Source organism: Cricetulus griseus, chromosome 3 (assembly GCF_003668045.3).
Source record: "Cricetulus griseus strain 17A/GY chromosome 3, alternate assembly CriGri-PICRH-1.0, whole genome shotgun sequence".
NCBI lineage: Eukaryota > Metazoa > Chordata > Mammalia > Rodentia > Cricetidae > Cricetulus > Cricetulus griseus.
Window position 1 is genome coordinate 22,569,354 of NC_048596.1, and position 13,401 is coordinate 22,582,754.

A 13,401-nucleotide genomic window follows, 5' to 3' on the forward strand; every position below is an offset into this window, starting at 1 on the left:
GGCAAGTCTGGTGTACAGAGTGAATTCCAGGACAGGTAGAAGTACACAGAGAAACCCTGCTTGGAAAATGAGAAAAATAAAAGGAAAAGAAATACCATAACAAAAAAGCCACATAAAGATAGGAAGTATATAGGGAGTCTGGAAACTGTATGTTATTGTATTGTCTTTGAATCATTTGACTACTGAGGAAATAGTACAGTTGCTCACAGATATTCGATTGCAAACGCTGCTGCATTAATCCAACCTATATATTTTTAAAATGCTCTGTTTCAAAATTTAAGTATAAGAACATGTTACTTTGGAAAGAGGCTTTACTTTTGTTTCCACAGACAATGAAATGCTGTGGATTCCTTTGAGACTAATATGGTTTGATCAAGCAAGACCCCCTGAACCAGTGACCCAAGTGATTGAACATTCAAAACAGCTGAGACCGTGCTGCCTTGCAGACTACTACAGCCAGGATTTAGACAGGTTTCTGTGTTTTCTGATGATCCCCACGGTTTACAGCACCCCCAAGCAGCAGGCAGCAGTTTGGAGAGAATGACACTCAAATTCCCAAATATTGTTTATAAATATTTGGTTTCAGTTAAATGGAATTGATTATAAATGGTTAATGATCACAGTCAATATCCTTCTAAAGAAAAAAGGGGGAGCTCTCGGACCAGGAGGCTTCAGCAGTGAGCAGCGCAGCTATGGCCAAGATTAAGGCTCAGGACCTGTGCGGCAAAAAGGAGGAGCTGCTAAAACAACTGGACGATCTGAAGGTGGAGATGTCCCAGCTTCGTGTCACCAAGGTGACAGGCAGTGCCGCTTCCAAACTCTCCAAGATAGGAGTCTTCTGAAAATCTGTTGCCCATGTCCTCACCATAATTAACCAGACTCAAAAAGAAAACCTCAGGAAATTCTACAAGGGAAAGAAGAACAAGCCTCTAGACCTGCGACCCAAGAAGACTAGAGCTATGCACCACTGGCTCACCAAACACGAAGAGAAGCTGAAGACCAAGAAGCAGCAGAGGAAGGAGAGGCTGTACCTTCTTCCCAAGTATACGGTTAAGGCCTGATGAGAAGGCAATGAAGTGTAAGACTGGCTGAAAAAAGGGGGGAATGATTTAGAAATGAATGTTTTGCATTGGTATGGATTTTCATTTATTGATTCAAATTTAAGATCGATCATCTTTGTTATATATTTCTCCACTTTTTTAAGTATTGTGTTTATACAGCTCTTTGTAAAATGTAATGTATAAGTAAACACAGCTTATATAGAGTCACCTATGATAGTAAAAACTTTTAGTTATTTTAGTTATGTTTTCTGGATATGCAGAGATTTATTTGAGATGGATTGATAGTCTTTAAAACTTTCAAAGACCTACAGAATATGGCATTTAAAATGGTTTAGGGTTTTTCATGACAGTGAGAAACAACTGCTCCTGGAAATACCAATTAAGTCAGAAAGGAAGATGAGCGTCAAAGAAACTCAATATGGAGTTTGCCTTCAACATGGAAAGATTAGCCATTTGGCCAAGAAACTGCTCTTGCCCGGACTGTTTGATAAACTGGACATGCAGAATCTACAGGAAAGTGACTGCTGAACATGATGGGAAAATCCTTAAAGGTTCCTGCTTCATGAGAGAATCTGCCAGACATTCTGCAAGAAACAGACAAAAATGACTGGCAAACTGCCAAAAAAGTGGACAGTTTCAAATTTCCTGTTTTGCTGAGAAGTCTGCCAGACACATTATGGCATATGGGCTGAATATGGATGCTCCAATGTTACAGAAGAACTTCGGGCGACTGTCCAGGCAGCAAGATGTCTCTGTCAATTCTATAGTTTATATATAAGCCTTCTCTGGTCTCTGATGGTGTTGAAGACAAATAGTTATGGTTATGGTTTTCCTTAGTTATGATAAAAGATAAGATACATGTAAGATGTTAGACTCACAAAGATAGGATAGGTGATAGAATATTTTCTTTAAATTTTGGTAAATGTTAATTGACTAAATATCGTCAAACAATGCACGCAAAGCAGACTAAAGAAACAATGTTTCCCAAATCTAGTTTGGTGAACCATGGAGTTCATTTGGGTGACTTACATGAGTATGAATGAGAGATTGTTCAAAGGAGCATGACTCAAAGTAGCTGTATCACCAAACAGTCAACCACAGTGTAAGTACTCTCCAAAGATACATTCCTAGAATTTCCTGAATATCTTCCAGAGGCAGATTGCCCCATTGCAAAATCTCATCTCAACAATTGGTGCAATTTATTTAATAATGTATAGGACTTTGTGAATCCGTAGCTTCCAGGGACTTTCTAAGTTGTGTATTTTTATTTACTTTCTCAATTTGGCATGTTTTATTTCTTTCATAAATCTTAACATATAGGAGGGAGTGTTTAGACAACACAGCTAACTGTTCAGTTGATGTGAATGGATGTGGAAATCATTATGTTAAGTGAAAATAGATGGGTACCAGGACAGCAGCTATTGACAATTTCTCACCTATGAGGTATATATATTTTAAAAGGCTTTCTCATAGAAATTGGGAATAAAATGGTATTTATCAAAGTTTGAGGAAAATAGAAGATGAGCAAAAGTTAATCAATTGGTAGTAAGCAATAGTTACATGGAAGTAGAAATTCTGGTGTGCAATTTTGGCATAAATACTTATAATTAAAATTTACTCTATATTCCCAAAAGCAGGGGAAAGAATTTTGAATGTTTTCACGATAAATAAGTTTTAAATATCTAAGATGAACTTAAACTATAGAGAGTGACTTCTTTTTATTATGTAATTCCTTCAAAATTCACAAGTGTTATTTTACTTTTTAATTTATTGTTTGTGTCTTTCATATCAAGCATCTAGATTCCATTGATTTCCCTACCTTTTGTTTCTGCCCATTCCCCTAGCAACCTCCCCCCCCCACACAAAATAAAATAAAATAAAATGTAAGGAGAAAAAATGAAAATCCCATCACGGAAGCTTTAGTGTGACACTGTGAATCATACAATAAACCTTTCTGTCCATATATCTTTATTTTTTCTTTTGTAATGAATCTTTTTAAAATAAATTTTTATTTAAATAGAAAACAATCTTATTTTATATATAAATCCCAGTTCCCTGTTCCTCCCACCCTCCCATGCCTGCAACTATCCCACCCTATCCACTCCCCAGGGAGAGTGAGGCCTCCCATGATGGATCATCAATGTCTGACACATCATTTGGGGCAGGGCTTAAACCCACCCCCTTGTATCTAGGCTGAGAGTATCCCTCCATAGGGAATGGGCTCCCAAAGCCCATTAGTGCACTAAGGATAAATACGGGTTCCACTGCCAGATGCCCTTCAATGGAAGAATGGATAAAGTGTGGTACATTTACACAATGGCATACTACTCAGCAGCGGGGAGTAGGGGTCTTGAAACTTGAAGGCAAATTGATAGAACTAGAAGAAACCATCTTAAGTGAGGTAACCCAGACACAGAAAGACAAACATGGTATTTACTCACTCATAAGACATAGAGCAAAGGATAACTGCCCAAATATCTTTACTTGCAAGTGTTCATTGCCAAGAATCATTGGTCTGGTTCTACTCTACTGGTTGCTGATACACTATCAATGCTATGCCCTCACTATGATAACTCTTGGATTTCCTGTTGATGCCCTGTGTCATGGAGATCCTGCACCTTTGGGTCTGGAGGACCAGCCCCCTCACATGTTCCAGCAGATCATAGATGGTCTGGATGTTGGGGTGGGCTAACTCATAAACCTTTTTCTGGGCCTCAGTAGTTGCAGAGTTGGTCAGCCCCACATCTCTTCCTTGTCTTCACCACCAGGGTGAGCTCTCCAGTATTGTTCAGGCTACTTCACCCCTTGCAACAAGGAGCAAGAGACATAGCCATTTTTCTCTGCTTTCACACCCTCAGGGCCAGCTCTCATACCTACACCATCAGGGCCATCTCCACTTGCACCAAGTGAGGTGCAAGGACCACTCTCCCAAATGCTGTAGCTGCTGAGGGGCAGAAACAGCTCTCCCACACTCAAGACCTCAAGGCCAGTTCTCCCATGTGCAACAGGCTATGAAGAAAGGCAAGGGTTGGGGTTTGATAGGGCATCTTTCTCCTGCCCACACCACCATATCGCAGATAAGATGCAGTACAAGAACTCCTATGCTCACATTCTCAGGGCTGGTTCACCTGTACCCCATCCATAGGGTCAACTCTACTGTGTAGCTCAAATACTATAAACCACAGACAGATACTGAGGTTCAAGTTAAAGGTCAGAAAAGCAAAGCAGTCAAGCCACCAGAGAGCTCTTATCACTAACAAGACTGGGAAAATCCTGTCCTAAACATGACTGAAGACTAGTTTCCCAAACTGAATGCCTACTCTGAGACCCTGCTCCTGTCTTATATATGTCTCTAGTGCTGGAGTATATGCCACCACCACCAAGCTTCTATAGGTAACTAGGGTGGCACTGGAACTAAAAATGTGTATCACCACAGCCTGGCCTCTATGGCTGTGGCTAGCTTTGCATTCTGATCTGCAGGTGCTGGCATAATTCGATGATAGCATGTAGAAGACTGCAAATAGATCCTTATCTATCACCATGGACAAAACTTAAGTCCAAATGGATCAAAGACCATAAATCCAGCCAAACTGAACCTCTTAGTTTTATAGATGTCTGTTAAACCCAATTGGGTATGACAAGAACTTTGAGTCCATAAAGAAATAAATCAAAAAAGATGCCAGAAATTTGAAAGATCTCCTATGACCTTGGATAGGTAGGATCAACATAGTAAAAATGGCAATTTTCCAAAAGCAATCTACAGATTCAAGGAGATCCCCTTCATAATCCCAGCACAATTCTTTACAGAACTTGAAAGAAAAATACTCAACTTTATATGGAAAAAAACCCAGGATACATAAAACAACCCTATGCAATAAAGGAACTTCAGGAGGCATCACCATCCCTGACTTCAAGTTCTACTATAGAACTATGTGTCGGGAGCCAGGAAAATTCCGTTAGGGAATTTCTCAAGGTCCAACCCTCCACTTCCAATAACCAGGAGTTCTGGTATATAATTGTATTGCAGATGCTAGCTAATCTGCTATTTAATGGCATAGCCACCATAGAGAATGCCTCCTAGTTTGCATCTCTACAGAACTAAACATTTGAATAGTGGCTGACAGGGCAGTGAACAGCCTGGAGCTCCTCAGGGTAACTTACAGCCTTGGAAAATGCTACTATGTCTGATGCCAGTCAAATGTATATAAATACTATTAATACAGCCTGTCAGGAACTGTCTTAAGACCTTATGGAGAAGAAAGGGCAACATATTTAAGTTTAGATCTGTTCAAATTTTGGATGCTCATATTTCAAGGATTGACTATAGCTCCTGTGTTAGGAAAAATTTCAGTCAAGGATTTTTCTTTTCATCAAACTGATCATAACCTAGGCCAAAGGAGAAATGTGAGATGTATGCAAGTTATGAATGATCCGTGTGGCCACACCTAGTGCATGATATGATTATGAATTTGTGAATGTGGATAAAAGGAACTGCCTAAATTGCCTTCTATATGATTAGAGAGATATTTATATTGCCTCGGACACAGTTAAATAAAACTACCAAAATTGCTTTAAATATAGTCAAAAAGAGCATCCAGTCAATCAATGTCTTAACAGGAAAAATCAATGAGTTGAGCCCTAGGAGATAGTAAAAAAGATAACAGAAGCCTATAGCATTAGCTTAGGGGCATGAAGAATCTGTGGATGATTCTGTAAAATTTGGCAGGGGAGAGGATACAGATCCTCCTAAAATTTTATGGTTATAAAAGGAAAATCTAGAAAGCAAAAGTTGATACATGGTTTTAAAAAGGAAGGGTTCATAAGAAAAAGCCTCAGGAGACAGCTGCCCTGTTAGATTCACAGTGCTCTAAAGAAATTAAGACTTAAAGATAGCAATTAGAAAAAATAGTTTACAATCTTTGAGTGATTTTTGGTTAGAAGTTGTTAAAAATATTCAATCGTTGAGTCCCTTTTTGGGGGCATCTAATGTTCATTTAAATCCTTTAAATGACATTCTGTAAGGAGGTAGTGATCCCAATTTACCCAGACAGCTAACTAAGAAGGTAGACAAGTCCTTCAATAATTAGAGGAGGTGATTCAGCATCAGCAGACATATTACATTGAAACAATTGGAAGCTTATGGGATTCCCACAAAGCATAGTCCCACTTCTGTTCCGTGGAAGGGGGAACCATTGCACCTACCTGTCTCACCAGCCAAACCCTTATTTTAAAGCAGTAGCCTGCATGGTGCAGAAATGCCATATGGAGTCTAGGAGGTATTTTAGAAGAGAACCTATTATGATATATGTTCCTTATTCCAAGCAACAGGTTGACTCTTTCAGAACAATGATTCATGGGCAATTGCCTATGCTCTGTTTTCAGGAAAAATTAATAATCAGTTTGCAGCTTATATACCACTACAATTTACTCTGATACATCCTTTTATTCCCCAAAAGTTGTAAAAAGCAATCCTATAAAAATGCTATGTTAGTTTTTACTGATGGTTCTAATGGGAAAGCTGCTTTTATATGTTACTGATAGAAAGGAATAGGTGGAGAAGACAGCTCTGCCTTCACCACAAATAGTGGAAATGCAAGCTGTTGTAAATGCAAGCTCCTAGTAAATAACTCATTTAATTTGTATACTGATAGTCACTATGTTTTTAAGGCTCTTCAGGTAATAGAGACAATTCCATGCATAGGATCCAGTAATAGTCAGGTTAGAATATTATTTGAGCAAATTCAAAATGTAGTCCACCTGAGAAAATTGTCATGGTTCATGGATCACACTGGGAACCTGTTAAATAAGGCCTTTCCCTGATTACTAGCCAAATGAATGAGTCAGCAGATTAACAAAATTTGTTGAATTGCCTTAAATAGAGAGAGCTCTACAATCTTGTAGCTTCCATCATTAAAATAGCAAAAGTCTAAGAAAGCAATTTGGCTTAACCAGAGAGACTGTGTTTCAAATCATCAGACAATGTAGAGTGTGTTCTCAGTATCTACCTGTGGCTAATTTAGTGGTGAATCCTCGAGCCCTACTACCCAATCATCTATGGCAAATGGATGTTACTTATTGCAGTTTGGCAAGTTAAAAATACGTACATGTGGCAATTGACACATATTCAGATTTCTTGATGTTATAAATCACTGTTTTAAGATGTTTTTTGCTTACATGGAAGTCCCAGAAATTATAAAGACAGACAATAGAGATGGATATTATGATGAGGCATGTCAGTTATTTTGTACTCATTGGGAAAATGATCAAAAGACAGATATTTCTTGTGATCCTCCAAGACAAGGACTTTCAGAACACGCTCATAGCTCCTTAAAAACACAGCTTCTAAGATAAAAAGGCTGTGCCCCCAGTCTCCACATGATGGTGGTTTAATGAAACTTTTTAAATGTGGATGCCAGTGAGCAATCTGCTGCAGACAGATTCTGGCATGACCAAACGCAATGAATTTTGCTCAGGTCAGATGGAGAGATCTATGTACCAGACAATAGAGGGGACCAGACGCCGTAACTAACTGGGGTCAAGGGCATGTCTGTGTTTTCTCGAAGGTGGAGAATGAGGTGTGCTGGTTGCTGTAACGGTTGGTGAGATGCATGGAACAGGGACATGCACGGGCCAGGGACAACAGGAGACCATCTGAACCAGCTGGAGTGAAACACTGAACCCGTGTTCCTAAACCTTGAGGACATCCAACCTACAGCCGGAGGAAGATGGGAGATACCCAGTTACAGTTTCTTGATGCTTTCCAGAGCCCCAGCTTCCCTACAGATCAACTACATCCAAGTCTCGAATATGTGAGTGCTCATTCTGGAGCAGACTAAGAACTGGACAACAAACAGCTTGCCTTCTTGCCACATCTAGACACACAAAACTGTTTTGCCAGTTTTCCCATGGGAAAAGGGACCCATTTAGGACAGTTGGATACTGGTATAAACTAGAGTGAGTGGCAGAAGCCCCTTCACAATGCTTAAATGAGACATGGACAAAAGACTTTTCAGTTAACATTCCAAGACTATGCATAATATTACAAACCTGATTTCAGAACTTTACAAATTTCAGAACTTTGGACTTTAAGCAAGAAATAGAAAGTTTCAAAGAGCATTGGGTTCCAGGCAAGGAATAAAGGAAAATGGTTTGGAATTGTGAAATTGTTCACACCTCACAGATCATGAGAATATCTTACTGTCTTTTAATTGTATTGTAATTCACCCTTGGATGTTCATGATGAAATTGTTAATGTCTGTAACCTTGCTGTACGTGTTATGCAAATGTTAATAGAAACTACAAGTCAGAGTTCATTCTAACAGGAATGTAACGTTTAATTCACAAGCCTTAGGATAAAAGTATGTATAAGAGAGCAAACTCCAGTCATGTCTGTACCAGAGGCACTGGAGACATCCCCATGCAGGTTTTAAAAAGCCATTTAACTCTTTTATACCTTTCTCACAGAGGCTGTGAGAACTCAGGTGCTACCTCCCAGTGGATTTTTTTCTGATTCAGGAACTCTTAGAGCTGGACCAGGCCCATTCCCCATTAACCTTATTTGTTTTACAGGGACTGATTCCAGATGGGTACAGTTTTCCTTGCCTTCAGGGAATCCTAAGACAGATCACACATGACTCACCTTCCCCCAACCCCCATAGGTTGAAGAGAGCCACCTAAGACAGGCACAGTCTTCTGTCCCATTGCAGAAGCATGGGTTTCTTTTTATTAATTTAAGAGATGGGAATTGTTGGGAGCCAGGAAAATTCCAGTAGGGAATTTCTCGAGATCCCACCCTTTGGTTCCAGTAACCAGTTGCTCCAGTCTATAATTGTATTGCAGATACTAGCTGATCTGCTATTTAATAGCATAGCCTCCGTGGAAAATGCTTCCTAGTTTGCATCTCTACAGAACTAAGCATTTGAATAGGCCTGCACCAGGGCAGAGGGCTAGGTGTAGTGACAAGTGGGGACAAATAGAGTTAGGAGGTATCTGGCTGGGGGGGGGATGGTAGAAAGAGATATGCTGATAGGGTCTAGCAAGATGGAAGAGAAGCTGTCTCAGGGTCAGGAAAGCATGGTTAGGAAACAGCCAGGAAGATGCTGGATAACGAAGAGACTCCAGTTTTGCAGCATGGAACTGAGAGCTCTCTAAAGATGACAAGATGCCTGCATCTCGTCTTTATCGACATTGGGTTGCTAGGAATTTTGGAGTCCACGGTCCCCCACTCAGGCTGAACCTCGTGGCTTGGGGCTGAAACATGCTGGGCCACAACATCTATAGTAATGAAAACAGATTGGTAGTAGCACAAAAACAGACAAGTAGAAAAATGGAATTAAAATGAAAACCTGATACTAACCCACACACCTATGAGCACCTGATTTTTGACAGAAAAGCTAGAATTTTACAATGGAAAAACAAAAGCATCTTCAACAAATGGTGCTGGCATAACTGGATGCTTCCATGTAGAAGACTGCAGATACATCCATATTTATCACCATGCACAAAACATAAGTCCAAATGGATCAAAGACTTCAACATAAATCCAGCCACATTGAACCTCTTAGAAGAGAAAGAAGGTGGGACCTTTGAACCAATTGTTACAGGAGCCTGCTTCCAGAACATAACACCAGTAGCACAGACACTAAGCTTGACAATTAATATATGGGACCTCCTGAAATTGAGAAGCTTTTATAAGGCAAAGAACACAGATAACAAAACAAAACAGCAGCCCACAGACTGGAAAATGATATTCACCAATTCCACATCTGACAAATGGTTGATATCCAAAACATACAAATAACTCAAGAAGCTAGTCACCAAAACATCAAATAATCCAATTAAAAAGTGGGATACAGAACTAAATAGAGAATTGTCAATGGAGAAATCTAAAGTGGCTGAAAGATACATAAGAAAGTTAGCCATCAAGAAAATGCAAATCAAAACAACTCTGAGACACCATCTTACTCCTGTCAGAATGGCTAAAATCAGAAATACCAATAATAGCTTAGGCTGGAAATGATGTGGAGAAAGGGAACACTACTCCACTGCTGGTGGGAGTCCCAACTCATACAAACACTTTGGAAATCAGCTGGCGGTTCCTCAGAAAATGGGAATCAGTCTACCACAAGACCCAGCAATTCCACTCTGAGGCATATATCCAAGAGATGCTCATTCATACAAAAAGGACATCTGTTCAACCATGTTCACAGCAACATTATTTGTAAAATCCAGAACCTGGAAGCAACCTAGATGCTTGGATGGGTGGAGAAAATGTGGTACATTTACACAATTGTGTACTACTCAGTGTAAAAAAAACAATGGAATCTTGAAATTGGCAGGCAAATGGATGAAACTTCAAGAAACCATCTTGAGTGAGGAAACCCAATCACAAAAAGACAAAAATGGTATGTACTCACTCATGTATGCAATTTAGACAAAGGAGTTGCAAAGGAGTACTAGCCTACAATAAACCCCACCAGAGATGCTAGGAAACAAGGACATTAAGAGACATACATGGTCCCACAGAGAAGCGGAAAGTGACAAGATCTCTTGAGCTAATTGTGACCATGGGGGTAGGGGAAAAGGGAGCTAGAAGAAAGAGCTGGGGAGAGGAAGAGGGACATGATAGAGCAGGAAGTTTTAGTCAGGGGAAAAATAGAGGAGAGCAAGAAAAGAGATTCCATAATAGAGGGAGCCATTATAGGTTTAAAGAGAATTCTGGCACTAGGGAAATATCCAGAGTTCTACAAGTATGACCCTACTAACAATCTAAGCAATAGTTAAGAGGCTACCTTAAAGGCCCTTCTATGATAATTAGATTGATGACTACCTTATTTACTACCTTAGGGCCTTCATCCAGTAGCTGATGGAAGCAGTAGCAGATACCCACAGCTAAACACTGAACTGAACTCTGGAATCCAGTTGCAGAGAAGGAGGAATGATGAACCAAGGGGTCAAGACTAGGCTTGAGGAAACCCCAGAAACAGCTGACCTGAACAAGGGGAGCTAATGGACCCCCAGACTGATAGCTGGAAAACCAGCATGGGACTGTCCCAGACTGCCTGCCGCCCCCCCCCCCTGCGCCCAAATAAGGGTGTCAGTTTGGAGGGCTGGGCAATCTATCGGTAGATCTCTGGTAGTGGATCAGTGTTTACCCTTAGTACACAAATGGATTTGGGGAGCCCACTCCACATAGAGGGATACACATGGGGGAGGGCCTAGGCCTGCTCCAAATGATATGACAGACTTTGAAGGTCCCCCATGGAAGGTCTCACCCTTCCTGGGGAACAGATAGGGGTTGGGATAAGGGGTGGAATGGGCAGAGGAGGAGGGAAGGGGAGGGAGAGGGAACTGAGATTGACATATAAAAGAAACTTGTTTCAATAAATAATATATATTTTAAAAAGCATCTTCAACAAATGGTGCTGCATAACTAGATGCTAGCATGTAGAAGATTGCAACTAGATCCTTATCTATCACCATGGACAAAATTGAAGTCCAAATGCATCAAAGACCTCAACATAAATCCAGCCACACTGAAACTCTAAGTGAAAGGTACCCTTGAATGAATTGGTACAAGAGAGTGCTTCATGAACATAACTCCATTAGGACAGACACTGAGATTAACAATTAATAAATGGTACCTCATGAAACTGAGAAGCTTCTGTCAGGCAAAGAGCAAGTCAACAAGACAAATAGAAGACCATAGAATGGGAAAAGATCTTCAACAACTTCACATCTGACAGAGGACTGATTTCAAAATATACAAGGAACTCAAGAAGCTAGTCACGAAAACACAAAATAATCCACTTAAAAAGTGGGGTACAGAACTAAATAGTGAATTCAGAAAAGAGGAACTTAAAATGGCTGAAAGACACTTAAGAAGTTGCTCAAAATCCTTAGCTATCAGGAAATGCAAATCAAAACAACTCTGAGATACCATCTCACTCCTGCCAGAGTGGCTAAAATCAAAAACACCAATGACAGTCTATGCTGGAGAGGATGTAGAGAAAGTAGAACACTCCTCCACTGCTAGCTGTTAGGTGACTTTGGAAATCAGTATGTCTGTTTCTCGGGAAAATGGGAATCAGTTTACCTCAAGATCAAGCAATTCCACTCTTGGCACATACTCAAGGGATGCACATTCATAAAACAGGGACATCTGTTCAAATATGTTCCTAGCAGTGTTTTTATAATAGTTTTTATAACCTGGGAGCAACCTAGATCCCTGTCCACTGGAGAGTGTATAAAGAATATGTGGTACATTTATTTTTACTCAATGGGAAAAAAATGAAATCTTAAAATTCACAGGCAAATGGATTGAACTAGAAGAGACCATGTTGAGTGAGGTAACCCAGTCAAAGAAAAACAAGCATGGTATATACTCACTCATATATGTGTATTAGACATAGAGCAAAGGACTACTAGCCTTCAATCCCCACCTACAGAGAAGCTAGGACACAAGAAGGACCCTAAGAGAAACACATATACCCCTGGAGAAGGAGAAAGTGACAAGAGCTCCTGAGAAAATTGGGAGCACAGTGGAGACAGGGATGGAAAGAAGGAAAAGAAGAAAGGAAGAAGAGGAGGGGGACAGGGGAACATGAGTGATCAGGAAGATTGTGTTGGGGGAACAACAGAGGAGAGCAAGAAAAGAAATACCTTAATAGAGGGAGCCATTATATATATAAAGAGAAAATCTGGCACAAGGGAAATGTCCACATAACCACAAAGATGACCCCAACTAAGTATCTAAGCCATAGTGAAAATGTTACCTTAAATGCCCTTCCCCTATAATATTGATGACTACCCTAAATGCCAACCTAGAGCCTTCATCCAGTAGCTGGTGGAAGCAAAAGTGGACACCCACAGCTAAACACTGTGCCGATATCCTGGAATCCATTTGTAGAGAAGGAGGAGGGATGAGCAAAGGGTCAAGACCATGATGGAGCAACACATAAGAACAGCTTACCTGACAAAGTGAGAGCACACAGACCCCAGTTGTAACGTTGGGGAACCAGCATTGGACTGAACCAATCCCTCCAAATGTGGGTGCCAGTTAGGAGGCCTGGGTAGTCTATGGGACCTCTGACAATAGAATGAGTATTTATCCCTAGTGCACAAATGGGCTTTGGGAACCCATTCACTATGGAAAGATAATCTCTCATCCCAGATACAGGGAGGAGGGCCTAGATCATACCCGAAATGATGACAGTCTTTGATGATCCCTTTTGGAAGGCCTCACACTCTTGAGAAGTGGGTGTGGGGTGGGATGGGGGTGTGTGTGTGGAGGTCATGGGTGGATGGGAGGGAGAGGGAATGGGGATTGATATATAAAATA

At 40.5% G+C, this 13,401-nt stretch overlaps 1 pseudogene; it reads left to right on the forward strand.

Annotated features, from left to right (window-relative positions):
* Window positions 1–692: 692 nt before the first annotated feature.
* Window positions 693–1,061, forward strand: LOC118238525 (annotated as a pseudogene).
* Window positions 1,062–13,401: the final 12,340 nt, after the last annotated feature.